The sequence below is a fragment of the Peromyscus californicus genome, unplaced genomic scaffold, assembly GCF_007827085.1.
Source record: "Peromyscus californicus insignis strain IS unplaced genomic scaffold, ASM782708v3 Scaffold_18__1_contigs__length_77618521, whole genome shotgun sequence".
NCBI classification, from domain to species: Eukaryota; Metazoa; Chordata; class Mammalia; order Rodentia; family Cricetidae; genus Peromyscus; species Peromyscus californicus.
In genome coordinates, this window is record NW_026294480.1 from 59,862,500 (window position 1) to 59,878,920 (window position 16,421).

General features: G+C 46.1%; 1 protein-coding gene across 1 annotated transcript in view; it reads right to left on the minus strand.

Annotated features, from left to right (window-relative positions):
* The window catches only part of Arsb (arylsulfatase B), a 170,335-nt gene that overhangs the window by 50,312 nt on the left and 103,602 nt on the right, over positions 1-16,421 (minus strand). The gene's annotated exons all lie outside the window — the stretch shown is intronic.

The window sequence follows — 16,421 nt, forward strand, 5'->3', positions numbered from 1 at the left end:
CACATGGTGGCTCACAACCATCTATAATGGGATCTGATGCCCTCTTCTGGCCTGCAGTCATACATGCTGTATACATAATAAATAAATAAATAAATAAATAAATAAATAAATAAATAAATAAATAAATCTTTTTTTTTAAAAAAAAAGAGTACTGGCTCTTCTAGAGGACCCAGTTCAACTCCCAGCACCCACATGGCGGCTCAAAACTATCTGTAACTCCATTCCAGGGGACCTGACACTCTCACACAGACATACATGTAGGTAAAACATCAATGCACACAAAATTAAAAGGAATAAATCATTTAAAAATCCATATAACTCATCAGAAAAACCATAATTAACTCCATTAAAAAGTTGGTGCAAGACTTGAAAAGAACGGTGGTATCTGTGGGCTAGCAGAGGGGAAGCATGCGGCCGCAGCGTGGCAGGTCACACAGGGTGAAGGGGCCCTGGAGAGCCACAGTGCCTTGCCGTGCCATGCCCGAGGTTCACGATGCTGCATTGGGTGCTTACACATTTGTCCAAGGAGCAGCCTTTGAGTTAAGTGTTCTTGCTATAACTGAAAAACGCTCGGGGGGGGGGGGGGGGGGGGGAGCCAATAATGAAGAGCAGAAGTTAATAGAAAATCCAGACAGTGCAGAGGCCCAGCAGAGCTTAGAGAATTTCCTCTGAACAAACTAATAAAACAGACCAGTCTTGAAGCATTACTCATGGAAAACAAAAGCACAAACACGTAATATTACAAAAACAGGCGGCGACGGTGACAGCAGAGCTGTGGGATGTGTGGGGATTAACTGTGTGAAATCACTGTATCTGAAGGTTAGTAAAGGTCAAATGATGCAGGTGAGCAGCAACAGGAGCTCGTAGCCTCTCACAGCCCAGTGCTTTAAATTTATTTAATTTTGAGAAAATTTCTTATTGTATCTCCGGCAGTCCTCCAACCTGCTCTGCAGCTGAGGAAAGACACTGAACTTCTGGTCCTCCTGTCTCCAGTCTCCTGTGACGAGAGGTGTAGCCTTTCACACCAGGTTTATGTAGCGCCCGAGAGCCAACTCGGAGCCTCACGCATGCTGGACAAATCTTTACCAACTAAGCTGCATGCACAGCCCAACAATTTGAAAAAAAAAATATTAGCTTTAAAAAATGTTTGTTTGTTTGTGTAAAGACAGGGTCTTTACTATGTAGCCCAGGATTGCCTGGAGCCCCTTTGTAGACCAGGCTAGTCTCAAAGTTGTGGCACTCCATTTGCTTCTGCTTCCTGAATGCTGGGATGACAGATATGTCTCACCAAGCCTGGTGTATATGGTGCTGGGATTCAAATCCAGGACTTCACAGAGAAAAACTTGTCTGGAAAATGACAAAAAGCCACAAGAAGCTTCACACTTAATGGTGTGAACTTTGGAAGCTTTCTCTCTGAGCCTAGGACAGGGACAAGCGCACGTGACATCGCCGCTAGCCATACTTCCTGTACAATGAGATGAAACAGACGCTACCGTGAAAGGCAAAGGGACGAAAAGGGAGAAACAAGTCACTGTCGCCACAGGTCATTCTCTTGCTGGGGTCAAACTGATGAGACCACTAGACCTGAGTTTGACGATGACGATGACACTGATAAAAGGAAGCGTCTGCTAAATGTCTGAACTTCAACAGCAGGGCTGGGGTCACAGGTCAGTAGTATCCTGAACTCTGTTCTTAGCAACCCCCACCTCTACAAAAAACAAAACAAAACAAAACAAAACAAACCTGCTGTGTACCTCCTGTTAGCTAACAGAATTCAGTAATAGAAGGACCTCTGGCATCGGTAATAAAACACAAGGCGCCTAAAAAAATGATTAACCATGTGAAATGGCCACGCTTGCAGGCAGTCCCCCCAAAAGGTGGAATCCATGGAAAAACACTTTGTTCGTGAAGAGGCCAGTCTATCCCTGCTACAAATCCCCAGTCTCACGATGGCTATTTTCTCTCTGTAAATCTACCTGCTGTCATTCCGGTATATCTAAGAGCCAACAGTAAATGATTAAACATTTATAAACAGCCAAGTACAGATGATTAAAACTTTGGCAAACCAGAATACTGGTAAATACTTGAATGTAAAGTGAAAGATTCTGCAAAACGAAAATGAAAATTTTTACATTTAAAACGCACCTTTTAAAAGTATTGTATTTACTTATTTTCTGTGTGCATGCATAGGTGTGGGCATGTGCCACAGTGGGTGGGCAAGTGGGTAGTCAATACCCTGAGGGAGTCAGTGCTCTCCCTCTACTGTGTGGATGTCAGGGACTGGATGCACAGATTGATGCATAAAGCAAACTTATACTCAGTATACTGTCTCACTTTTCTTCAGATCAGGACCCCAGATCATAAAATTGTGCTCCCCACATTAGGGTGGGCCTTCTTCCAGACATGGGAAGAGGCATGTCTCTTCAGTGCTCCTAGAACCTGTCAAGTTGACAAAACAGTGCTAATCATCAGGGCATCCATGAACATTTTTTTGTGTGAGTGAAACATTGAAAATACCCTTACAATGCAGGATTAGGGCAACGGCGAAGCAAAGCATTCTATTGTGCTGAAGTGGCAGGTTCATTCCATATAATCCCAACCTATGCAACCATTCATAAAACTACTATACAAGTTTTAAATTTTTATTTAAATTTAAAGAATTAGTGTCTTGCTGTGGGATGTCTTTCTATATGCTGTGAATATGTGTAGCTCTCATTGGATAATAAAGCTGCGTTGGCCTATGGCAGGGCAGGTGAGGTTAGGTGGTACATTCAAACTGGAGATGAGGCGAAGGGCGGAGCTGAGAGAGAGACACCAGCCCATAGCTGAGGGAGAAACAAGATGTCAGCAGACCGGCAATGCCAAGGCCACGTGCCAATACATAGATTTATAGAAATGGGTTAATTTAAGACGAAAGAGCTAGCTAGCAAGAAGTTGAAGCCATAGGCCACACAGTTTGTAATTAATGTAAGCCTCTGAGTAATTATTTTATAAGGTGGGAGAGATGTGTCCTGACCATGGGCCAGGCAGGACCCAGAGAAACTTCCCTCTACATTTGGCGCTCACCAATGGGCATTGATCCACATAGACCTAACAAAGCTTAAAGATTCTAAAGGCGCAGAAACGGAGCCCCACTAGGCTTCCTAGTCTCACAGTCTCATGTCAGATGCAATGTGTAGACTCGTCTCCTGACAGCTGCCTGTGAGGTGGAGCTGGCTGCCGGCTGCTATGAGCTAAGCAGCATGGCGGATTCCTGCCACAGTACACAGTGGTGTCTCCAAGCCAGCAGTGTGCTGCGTGGTGGACTTAGCTTTTGCTAGTACAGAAACACGAACAACAACAACAACAGCAACAAGGTTTCTGGGCTACACACTGCTTGATGGAGGCATAGACCCACTGCTTCCCAGAGTTGGTGGCGAGCATGGCTCCCAGAGCTGGCGGTAAATGTACTTCCGCCATGTTGGGAAGCAGAGGTGGGCGGAGCCGGCAGCCAGGGCTGCCGCTTTGGTCCTAGCCACACTGCAGTTTAAATCAGTGGTCAAAAAAATGATTACAGATTCACAATAGGACAGATTCAGATGGAAAAAAACTTCTAAATGGTTTACAGTGTATGTAAAAATGTACATAGGCTTGGAAGAGAGAGGAAAATGAATTTAGACAGTTATATAAAGAAATAAATAGTTTAAAGAAATAAAGTCTTTAAAAAGACAGTAAAAGAAACATAAAAGTTAAGCCATGTAAGGATGAAAATTACACAAAGAATCTAAAGGATGCATATTATTATATTGTTTTTAGAATTTTTAACTGCAGAGACATTCTATTGTAGGGGCTACCAAGTTAAACCAATATGTATATTTTAAAGGTATTTTGACTTCAAAATTTATGTCTAAGGATATGTTGCTTTGGAAAGGAGGTTCTACTTTTATTTCCACAGAAGATGAGACCCTGTGGATTGCTTCCAGGCTAATATGGTTTGATCAACCAAGACCCCCTGAAAGGTCTCTGATGACACCATGGCCCAGATGATTCAACATCCAAAACAGCTTCAAAGCAAATAGCTATGATCTAGCCTCACAGACTACTACAGCCAAGATTTAACTATAATTCTTAATTTTCTCAGGATCCCCATAAGATTGCCAGCGCCCCTAATCAGTAGGAAGTAGTATGGGAAGCTACGCCCAAATTCCCAAAATATTGTTTATGAATGTTTATTTTTACTTAAAGCAGGTTGATTATAAATGCAATCTCTTTCTAAAGAAGAAAAGGGGGTATATATATGATAGGATGGAAGAGTAGATTATTGAATCTACTTTTAAAGAGCAACAACTTGTTTGAAATATTTTACATTGCTATAGATTTTACTTTATTGATACAAATTTAATTTTGTTATACTATATGTATATTTCTACTCTTGTTTAAGGTATTATGTTTATGCAATTCATTTAAAATTGTAAAATATAACACAAAATACAGATTAATAGTCATCTATGATAATCAAACTTATAGTTAAGTTTTTTAGGCATACAAAGGTATATTCCAATTAGGTAGGTAATCTTTAAACACTTCAAAGACCTACATGATATGGCATTTTAAATGTTTTAAGAACTTAGACCTTTCTGGACATTGAGACATGTCTGCTCCTGGCAGCACCGATCTACTTCAGAAAAGATGATGGGCATCAAAGAAACTCATTATGGAGTTTGCTTTCTTTGTGGCAAAAGTTAGCCACTGGGCAAGAAAAAAATGCTCTTGCCTCGACTGCTTGACAGAATGCTGTATAAACTGGACATGCATGACCCATAGGAAGATGACCTTTGAACTTTGCAAGATGAGATGGTCCTTCAGGTTCCTGCTTCACAAAAATAAACTGCCAGACATTCTACAGGACACAGGGAGAAGTGACTGACAAACTTTGCCAGAATGGGCAGAACAGTCCTTAAAATTTCCTACTTCACTGAAAGGCATGCCAGAGACTCTAGGCCTGTTGGCTGAAGACAGATGCCCTAACGTTACAGAGGAACTTTGGATGACTGTCCAGTCAGCCAGATGCCTGTCATTTCTAAAATTATGAAAGTTGCTTGCAATGCATTTCCTGTTTACTCAGGTAATATTATAACCTTCTGGGGTCTTTGATGGAGTTGAGGACTAGATAGCTATAATTACAGTTTTCCTTAGTCATGATAAAAGATAAATTAGTTATAAAACTTTAGACTCACAAAAATAGGATAGACGATAGAATATTTTTTAAAATTTTGCCAAATACAATTAGACTAGATAGTGTAACTGCAATTCTTGCTTGATGACTGTTTTGTTATATATAATTTTACTATGTTAAAGTTAAAACCTTCCCTTTCAATTAGACAGAAAAGGGGAAGTGCTGGGGGATGTCTTTCTGTATGCTGTGAAAATGTGTGGCTCCCACTGGATAACAAATAAAGCTGCATTGGCCTATGGCAGGGCAGGATAAGGTTAGGCGGTACATTCAAACTGAAGATGAGGCAAAGAAGGGTGGAGAGATGTGAGCCCACCACCAGAGGAGCAATGTCAGCAGACCAGTAATGCCGTGGCTGTGTAGCAACATATAGATTTATAGAGATGCGTTAATCTAAGATGAAAGAGCTAGCTAGCAAGAAGTTGAAGCCATAGGCCACACAGTTTGCAATTAATATAAGCCTCTGAGTAATTATTTTATAAGCAGCTGTTAGACCGCAGGTTGGAGAGATTCATCAGGACTGCTGAGCAAGGCAGGAGTGGAGAAATTTCCATCTACAGTGTCTACATAAGCTTATGTTAAATTAACTTCAAATTTATGATTCAAATCCTGTAAGAATGTGTTTATATGTGTCTATTAATGAATAAAATCAAGAGAAAGCGAGAACTGTATGTAGCTAGAGTTTTCCTGCCTGGCCCACAGTCAGGACAAATCTCTCTCACCTGCCAGTCCCACAGCCACTCAGACCCGATCAAGTAAACACAGAGACTTATATTGGTTACAAACTGTATGGCCGTGGCAGGCTTCTTGCTAACTGTTCTTACAGCTTAAATTAATCCATTTCCATTAATCTATACCTTGCCACATGGCTTGTGGCTTACCGGCATCTTCACATGCTGTTTCTCATCGTGGCGGCTGGCAGTGTCTCTCTGCCTCAGCCTTCCACTTCCCAGCTTTATTCTCCTCCTTGTCCCGCCTACACTTCCTGCCTAGCCAATGGCCAATCAGTGTTTTATTTATTGACTAATCAGCAACACATTTGCCATACGGAACATCCCACAGCAACTGTAAAAGACACACTAAAACATCTGCAAGGCTTATTTTAGGGTGGCCAGAGAGTGCTGTAATACGATTGGTACCGCTATCTTCAAAATTTCCCGTGTTTCAATGCTCCCGCTTTCAATGCATTACTTTCGCAAGAACAATCAGGTGGCTCCCACTGCCTGCAGGATCACATCCCAGTCCGAGGCTGGCCAACCCTTACTCAGATGCTTTCTCTCTGACCCTGAGCAGGCTTGAGTGTGCCTATGCACACAGCCTGCCACTTCCTGTGGTGAAGAGGCAGGCTGTCCTCTCAGCAGGCAGTCTTTGGGAGGGAGCAGGGCCCTCCTGCATTCACAGAAACTCTGCCAGACTCCATGGAAACAGCTGGCAATTAGCCAAGTATAGCTCATACTATTTCTACCACTGTCGCCTTCATCTGTTATTTGAATTTATTTAAACTTGTATGTTATTCTTTCCTCCAGTTATCTTCTAGGCTTCTCCACGGTTTTCATAAAATCCAGGGTAACGGAGTGTTCGTGGTAGACAGAATAATGCCTTCCACCTCCAGGCACCAGTGACTTCCTTCTCCTGATTCTTCCTGCACCTGTGAAGGTGTTGGGCTACAGGGCAAAAGGGAATTCAAAGTGCAGATGGAGGAGACTGCTGAGCAGCTAGCCCCCAAACAGGGAGGCAGAGTGGGCCTCATGTCATCCTGAGAATCATAACAAGATGGACGGGACAGGAGACCCTGTGAGAAGGGAAGCAGGGTTGGAGGCCTGCAGCACCAGAAGAACTCAATCCCAGAGACAGATGAGAAGGACTCACTGTTCTGGAGGAAGCTCCACCTCAGCCTCAGGCATCCATATACCCAGAGAGTCTGGAATGCTCGGGTGGAAGCTCTTCCTCAATCCCCCCCCCCCCATCTCTCTCTCCCCAAACACTGCCTCATCTTAGAAAGCCCACCAAACACAGCTCCTCTCCCAGAGATGCTCAAGACCACTCCCACAGGGTATTTAAACTGCCCCCCCCCACAGACACATAGTTTTTCAGTTTCTCTTCCTTGTCTCCCTTGGCATGGGTGGGGTAGGGTGGGGAGGGGTGGGGGGGTGTGGGGTGGGGGTGGGGTGCACAATATCATCTGGGATCACTTTACCCATTAAACCTGGGCTTTTTCTTAATTCGGCCTGATTTAGATTGATGCATCAGCATAGAGACTTCATATGGGGTACAGAAACCGTTCACACACCTTTCCTTGGACCACTGGGGCAGAGGTTAAGCACTGTCAGAGCACAGTTAAATTCTATTCAACCACTGTTTCTGTTGAGAAGCCATTGTAAGTGTCTCATCAGACGTGTTCCGATGAAATGTGTCCAATCTGCTTCCTGACTGCCTGGCCAACCTCATCCTCTGGTTGCCCTGCCTTCCCAGCCATGATGGGCTGTATCACCTCTGGAACTGTACACCAACATGAACCTTGTCTTCCCCAACTTGCTTTACATCGGAGTGTTTTAGCTCAGTCACGGAAACGTTTAAAGCCATAGTTTAAATGTCTTGTTATACCAAAATGAAAGAAGAGGAATCGAATTAGTTGGAGATGAGTTTGCCTCGTTCATGATGCTGGGCTGGGGTGGGGGCAGCACACATGTAAATGAGTGCTGTGTTTTGAGTGTGTCCCCAAGGGTTTGCATGCTGAAAGCTTCATTCTCAGTGAGACCATGCTGGGAGGCGAGGCAACCATTAAGAGGCGGGGCTTAGTGCATGGTCATCAGGCCATGGAGGGGCAATGCTGCCCCCTTCAGGAACTGATGTCCTTGACTGTAAGGAAAGATGAGGTGGGCCCTCTCCTCCTTCCTCTGGCTCCCAGGGTCACCACCTGGTCACTCCCTCTCACATGCACTCCTTCTAGATGCCACCCACCACAAAGTGACACAGCCAATGGGGATCTCACCAGAGCCGAGCAGATGTCAGTGCCAGCTTCAATCTCCAGAACTGTAAGCTGAACGCACTTCTTTACTTACAAATTACTTGGCCGCAGGTATTTTCCTATTGCAATGGAATGCAATGGGGTTATAGAAAAAGTAATCCCATAGTGATGTATGTGCAGGCAGGAATTTGGTGAGGCAGCGGGTCCCCCATCAGATGGCCTCACTCCCAGAAACAGGGCCAAGCCAAACCCTTCAGTCAGCCTCTGTCCTGTGACGCCAGTTACCCTGATTTCTCCAAACATAAAAACTGGGGTCGTGGGATTTGCTAGTGTGGTGTGGCCAACATCCATGGTGAGGATTAATTAGCATTTTTAAAGTGCTGTGGTTTGGGTTTGGTTCCTGTATTTCCTCAGGAGGAAAGAAAGGTCTAGGTGGAGAGTGAGCAGCAGAGGTTTGACGGATGTCGTCACTTGAGATGTGCCGTGTGGAGTGGGTGGGTGAGACAGGGCATGCGGCTTGGGGCTGGCTGCTCAAGGCATAAGGAAGCCATACGGGGAAGAAGCAGCGGAGCTTCCAGAATGGGGGAGGAGGCCTAGATTCCTCTGAAAGTTCAAAAAGAGAAAAATTACATGTGCTGGGGCTCCGTGAGGGAGGGCACAGAGTGACCAGCGGCCTGAGAACTGTGACAAACTGCAGATGACAAATAGTGGCAGCTCAGCATGCATCCTGCGAGCACGAAGATGAGCTACGAATAAGCTGCTTGCTGAAAGAAAGGACTCAGCAGAGAAGGCAGGGTCTGTGGGTCTGTGGGTCTGGGGGTCTGGGGCTGACAGCAGAGAAGTCTAGTTACACACTGGCTTCTCTGCCCGACTCTGTGTCACAGCTCTGCAGACAGCATGATCTCCACAGAGCCTCGAGTAACTTTCTAAACTCGATCCAACACGTTATTTTTGACTATGGACGGTGACATGTACTCATCACTGGAGCTTAAAACTGTAGACATCCATAAAGCAGAAACTGCAGCACCCTCCCTACCCCAACAGCCAGATATAACTGGTGTTCATGGCAGAGGGGTCTATTTACAGGACGGTGCTGTGAGCGTCCTCAATTTCTTGGTCACAGAACAGACGACTGGAAGAACTCATCCCAAGCTCTCAAGAAATGAGTCAAACTGCCATTCAAACCCAAGTCCGACACACTCCAAACGTCTACACACTGCACGATGGTGATACCTCCCATCCCCACATTCTTCTCTTTCTGCCTTCAGTGTGATTAGCACAGGGCATGAGCAGGGTGTGCAGGGCCAGCTCTACAGTCAGAAGCAGTCACCCACCATCCAGAGTGAGACTACATGCCAAGCCAGCAAGGCTGGTCTCTCAGCCTCACTTAAACACAGCACACCCCCACATGCCATCATTGTGGTGAGGTGATTGTCACTACAGTCAACCTTTTCCCATCAAATCAGTGAAGGACAGGAATTGAGAGAGGCCTAGAATCAGTATGGTTGGAAATGTCTGAAGGGAGGAGCCCTAAGTTCAAGCTCCATTGTTTAACAGTTATGAAGGACCTAAAACCTTGATTTCTCCATCTGGGTTAGGAAAAGAGGGGAAAGCCTGACTACCCAGGAGCCTCTAGAACTTCGCTATCTTATGCAGTAATGCACAGTACTGAGCTGCTGCAGCCCACCACACTCAACACATTCTGCAGTAATGCACAGGACTGAGCTGGTGCAGTCCACCACACTCACCACGTTGTGCAGTAATGCACAGTACTGAGCTGCTGCAGCCCACCACACTCACCACGTTCTTCAGTAATGCACAGTACTGAGCTGCTGCAGCCCACCACACTCACCACGTTCTGCAGTAATGCACAGTACTGAGCTGCTGCAGCCCACCACACTCAACACATTCTGCAGTAATGCACAGTACTGAGCTGCTGCAGCCCACCACACTCACCACGTTCTGCAGTAATGCACAGTACTGAGCTGCTGCAGCCCACCACATTCACCATGTTCTGCAGTAATGCACAGTACTGAGCTGCTGCAGCCCACTACACTCACCACGTTCTGTAGTAATGCACAGTACTGAGCTGGTGCAGTCCACCACACTCACCATGTTCTGCACACAGAAGGAAAGCTAATCTGAGAACAGGTGAGACCATCACCACTCTTGCTGGATTGTTCTGAGCAAAGGGAACCGATGGTAACAGACTCACTGATCAGCATGCATTGTTTCATAGAATGCAGGCACTGAGCAAGCTATACAGATGGTGTCTGATCTACTTGGAGCACGTATCTCTGGTGGGAAACGGGAGCATGACACGATGCATTAAAAAGAACAGAAGCACGGGGTCTTCGGAAGCCCCACACGAACGAAAGGGACTGAAGTCTGGAGCCATCAGTATGGCACTTTGAATCTGAAATGTCCTCTACAGACTCTTATTTAAATGCTTGTTCCAGCCACCAGCTGCTCCTCAATCTATCCCCCTGTCCCTTCCCTGACGGACACCTGTCTGAAATACAGCCTCCCTCCCTTGAGTTTCTTCCATCAGATGATACAGTCACAGCAACACAGAGATAACCAGCACAGAAAACTGGCATCGGAGAATGAAGCGGGACTGTTGCTTTGACAACACCTGACAGGAACAACACAAGAGAAAAGCTTGTTTCGGCTCACAGATTAAAGATCTTGGTTTGGTCCACAGCTGCTTGCCTCCAGGAGTCTGGCCTCATGATCTCAGGAGTGGATGAGGAGGAGAGCTGTTTAGACAAGGGCAGAAAGGCAGCTGAGAGAGAGGCTGGAGCCATGGGTCGGTTTATAACCTTCAAAGGCATGGCCATAGTAACCTACTGCCAGCCAGGTCATTTTATATTCAAATTACGACATATTTGAAACTGGATGAGTCTTACACCTCAAGCAGATGTGGCAACTGTACTGAGAAAATGCCTATGTGAGGGTGTGTCTTAGGGTTTATACTGCTGGGAAGAGACACCATGACCATGGCAACTCTTATAATGGAAAATATTTAATTGAGTGGCTTACAGGTTCAGAGGTTTAGTCCATTATCACCATGGCGGGACATGGTGGTGTGCTGGCAGTCTCAGCAAAGGAGCTGAGTTCTACATCTTGATCTGCAGGCAACAGAAGAGACTGTGTACCACACTGGGCATAGCTTGGGCATCTGAGACCTCAAAGCCCACCCCCACAGTGACACATCTCCTCCAACAAGGACACACCTCCTAATAGTATCACTCTCTAAAGGCCAAGCATTCAAACACATGAATCTATGGGGCCCATTCCTACTCAAACACCACGAGGAAGAAAGGGAGCTAAGTGCCATTTTCTCTATCATCACTAGCAGAAGTAACATCTCATAGTGACATCCACAGCTTCTCTTCTCCAGGCCTTCCATCTGAGGTCGTAACAGCACTGCACAGAGCCACTTTACAGAGCAGGTCCTTGGTGGCAGGGACTGTGCTAACTTCCATTAGTACCCTTCACTAATAGTTGGGCTCCTGCCAGCATAACTGTGTGTGTGTGTGTGTGTGTGTGTGTGTGTGTGTGTGTGTGTGTGTGTGTGTATGTGTGTGTGTGTGAATTACATATGCATATATCACACAACTGGATTATTCTGGAGTTCTGGTGATCATATCTGACATCCGAGGTGAGCTGTGGTCTCAGCTTGAGAGGACCATCACCCCAGAAGAGCCAAGACCAATCTGGCAACTCCCCATGATCTGAATGGTGCCGGGAAACACAGAGTCGGGCACTGGAGAGTCCTGGGATCTATGCAAGGTATCAGACCCAGCATCACAGCTGCTACCCCCAATGCTCCAGACACCTCCAGGCTTTCCCATAACTCATTGTGAACAGTGCCATCCCTTTCCCCAAGTCCTCACTGGGTACTTCTTCTGCCCACTCCTAGGGAAAGACACTGAGTCTGGGCCACTCTCTAGAAAGAAAGGCATAGAGTTATGAGGTTCGAGGTGCCGTGTGTGGTCTACCCTCCATGGGCAATGTCCTTGGTCCTGTCCTGAGCAGAGGCCCAGAAAGCAGAAGGAGTGCAATTATTTGTCTCTCTCTTTTCCTCAGTGAGCACCTCCCCTGTCTGGAAGCCATATGGGAGAGTGGCTGAAGTTCCAGCTAGACACTAATCCCTTCTGGTGGACAGCTTTGGAATCGGACCTCTAGGTGTTCATGGTGGAAATGTGGTTGTATCTATTCCCAACTTCAGCCCACTTCCAAAATAATGATTGAGCACAAATGCTAAGCAGGCCAAGATTAGTAACCTCGGAGGGCACTGAGGACAGACTCCTTCCTCATGGTTGGCTCTGGACCCCATCTTTTTTCCTGCTAACACTCGAAAGGAAAACATTACAACTGCCTCTCCTTAGGCCTTCTAGTCAAAAGAATGGAATCCCTCTGGCCCTGAGTGGAGACGTAACATTCTGATCTCCTCCAAAGACTAGAACATTGTATACTATGTTGTCTCTTCCCTTGAGCTGGACCTGTCAATCACACGGCCAGAGTCTCCTCCCCAGGAAAGCTGATCCACCCAATAACACGCTCGGGAGACGGGAGGAATACCTACCCGCAATGAGATAATGTCCTCACTTATACTTCCACACGGCCCCCTCCCCGACGCAGTGGCTTGCCTGTCTTCACTGCCAAGCTTGCCTGCCTTTCGAGTTCTAAACTCAAAAGTTATAATTTTCCCTTCTCTTTCTGCACTGTTTTTCAAAAGTGCAGCCATGCTCTCCCCGTCTAAGCATGCTTTCCCCTCATCCTCTGAAGCCCCGCACCCCACTCCTCTGCCATCAGCTCCTTGCCAGCCTCCACCGACGAGCAGGCCAGCTCTCACGGCCCCTCACTCAGAAGGCATGCCGTTCTCTCTTCGCTCTCCTCCATCGACCTCCATTCAGCAGCTGCCAAGCCTTACAGCTGGAACACTCTGTTGTTTTTCTTTCAAATTCTCATAAAATGGTCCCCGAGCTTTCTTCTGAGTCTGTTTTTAAATTCTTTTATTAATGAGATGACGAGTCTAAGGAGGGAACCCCAATTTCCCTGGATGTTCCCGCTACTCTAAAGAGGGGGTAGGAAGGAGTAGCTGCTAAACCCAAGAACCGGCTTCTGAGGGAGCCTGGGGAATAGTGGAAGGCAGGGCTCCCCTGGGAAACATACAGTTCATGAGGTGAGGAGACCTTGGAAAAGGAAAGAGGACAGGGCTCAGAGAGGTGAACAGGAGGTAGCCATAACAAAACCATATATTCATCCAAACTAGTCTCTTGTTTATAACACGTCTAAGGCTTTCCTTTCTAGTCACTCATTACTGCCTGTTAACAGGTGCTCCTAGCAGAATGAGGCTTCATTAATCTCCCCCGAGTCCGAACATCAGACTGGGAGGCACTGGAGTCGGGAGCCAGCTGTGGCTCTGGGGTAACGCAGGCTCAAATGTCAGCCCTTCTGGATACACTAGATAGCTGCTTCCTGATTTCACAAAAGCTTCTAGAATATCTTCTTAGACTTTCCAGACATTGTCCTCTAAGTTAACAGTTTCTTACAACTGGATTTAATTTTTCCCTACAAATAACTGCAAAGGAAAGAGAACAGGTTCATGTCTTCATGGTAAAAAGCAGCAGGCCCCAAAGAGAGCTTTTTTCTTTTTCTTTTTTTTTCTGATTTTGCCTCACGGCAGACTGAAGTGACTCAGCCATCGCAGAAAAGGCCTGCAGGGTGGCTCTGTGTGAGAAGGAGGCGGGCACGATGCTCCCTGCAGACACAGACGATGACGGAGAACACCTCACTTGTGTGAACCAAGTTGGTAAGGAAGGCCAGCATCAAGCCATTTCTTTATAGGAGGCACAGAAGACAGCAGAGGCCGAAAAGTGCCTCTGAATTAATGACCACAATGATGGAACTTAGCACAGCCACAGAATAACACACTAGATACATCCTAGCAGCTGAGGGGTGGAGTCCCCCATCCTGACTTCCGCGCCCCTTCAAACCTGCACGTTGCAGGAACCTCTTGTCCATGCTATCATTTTGCTAGGAGGATTTTAGGGAGGGCAGCCAAAAGTGACGGCAACTCACAATAAGAACCCTGCTGCAAACAGGGCTGCGATGGTCACGTAAGAATCTGGTTCTGGGCTGTCACTTCCAATGCCAAACTAAACTATAGCCCAGTGGGTGTGCAGCCACAGGCTTTTTTTTTTTTTTTTTTTGGTGTGTGTGTGTGTGTGTGTGTGTGTGTGTGTATTTAGCAAATGAAGACAGTCCATGGCCATTATGTGGGAAGCATATCTTGGACGCCCTGCAGCAGGGTTATATGAGAAGTTTTTAAATCTACTTCTGCATTCCTGCTGCTCTCCTGACCTCCCCAGGAGATTTTGGTATTCCTGGAATAGGCCATGTGTCTTAGGTGTGCAAGGGCAGGGAAAGTTTAGAACCATGTAGCCTCAAGGTAACTAATAACAGGTCTCCGATCCTCTGTGCACCTGATAAACTTATTTCCTAGCACCTTCTAGAATAGTTCTTCTAGACCAACAGAAATACAATGCAAATCACATATGTAATTCCAAGGTTTCTATCAGTCACATTTTAAGAAAGGAAAAAGAAACAGATGACGTACTAATAGTACATTCAACTTAACATAGTCAAGTCCTGTCCTTCCAACATGTATGCACCATATGTGTACCTAGTCTTCCAAGTCCGATATGTACTTTATACTCAGAGCTGACATCTCAACCCATAATTACCTACCTTACCTTTCCAGGGCTCAGCAGCCACATGGAACTGGTGACTACCACAGTGGATGGCACAAATCTACGGACTATCTTAGCAGTCCTTAGGATCTAACCCACACTCTGGCCTCTACCATTCATGTAATTTTACTCCAGTAGAAGAGACACTGCTTGCCTGTTATTAGAACACTTTCCCTTTCCAGGTTTAATACATCCACTTGGGGTTGGCGGGAGTGGTGTTTAGCTTTTAAAAATTAACGTACTGAGTACTAGATTTCAGATGGCATTTTCAAACGTAATTTGTTTTTGCTGTCCATCCTTCTATTCCCCCATCACCTTCACCCTGTCTCGGAGACCCTCTTTCCCCTTTCATGGTCCTCTTTTCCCAGCTTCATGACTATAACTGCACTCACATATATTCATATATCTAAACATTACATGCTAAGATCTACGTATAAAAGAACATGCCATCTTTATAACTCTGGGTTACTGTGCTTACTAGAATAATTTCCGGATTCATCCATTTTCCTGGAAATTTCATAGTTTTCATTGCATCTAATCTCTCCTCAACTGTCCACTCTGTGATCACGTAATGATTAGTGAGTGCTTATCAAGTCCTGGGCATTTGTGTCAACTGATGAGGATCAGAACACACACAAGTCCTAGATCCTGGCATCCAGGCCCAACTAGACTATGTGACCGATGCTATTCAGGAGCACGAAGAGACACTGAGTGGGGACAACTGCTTTTCATGGGGCTTCTGGGATGCTCTAGAAACTGCAGAGAGGCAGGAAACAGGTACTGAGTTTGGGGATGGTATAATCAGCTCTGTGTTTTGAATGGCAAGCAGGACAGGGAATGTTGGGCGAGAACATGACAAGGCTAGGTGAGAGGGTGCTGGGTGTTTGGTGACACAGGCAGGTCAACCCTCGGAGCAGAAATAGCTAAGGAGTGGGGTCTTGTGGTCACTTGGAAAGGACAGAGAAGTAAAGAGAGTTAACCGAGGCAGTACAATGTCCAGAAAGGAGGTGGCATGACCCCCCACAAGAGTGCAGGGAATGTGACCACACCCCCTGAGGAACTGACAAGGTAGTTCTCCAGCAGGCAGCAGGCACAATGCAGCTGAATGATTCCCAGGACTGTGAGGAAATTGACACCTGTGAGATTCAGCAGGTTCTGTGCAGCCCCCGGCCAACCCAATCAGATGCTGTGGAGGCTCGCACAACCCCAGAGCCGACAGTGGCTTGTTTGATGGTGAATTTTCTGGAAAAGGGTTCTGGAACTTTTAGGTAACACAGGCAGTGACAGGATACGGGCAGTAGAAAGGAGCCTCGGGGCTCCTGTGGGCTCCTGTGGGCTCCTGTGGGCTCCTGCTGCATATGGACAGCAAATGGCAGAGTCAGAATTTACTAACTTCACAGAGTACTGAAGCCACTGTGAGATTCCCAGAGCATGTGTCGGGAAGAAATGTTTACCCTAACATCAGCTCTGGTGGGCAGAG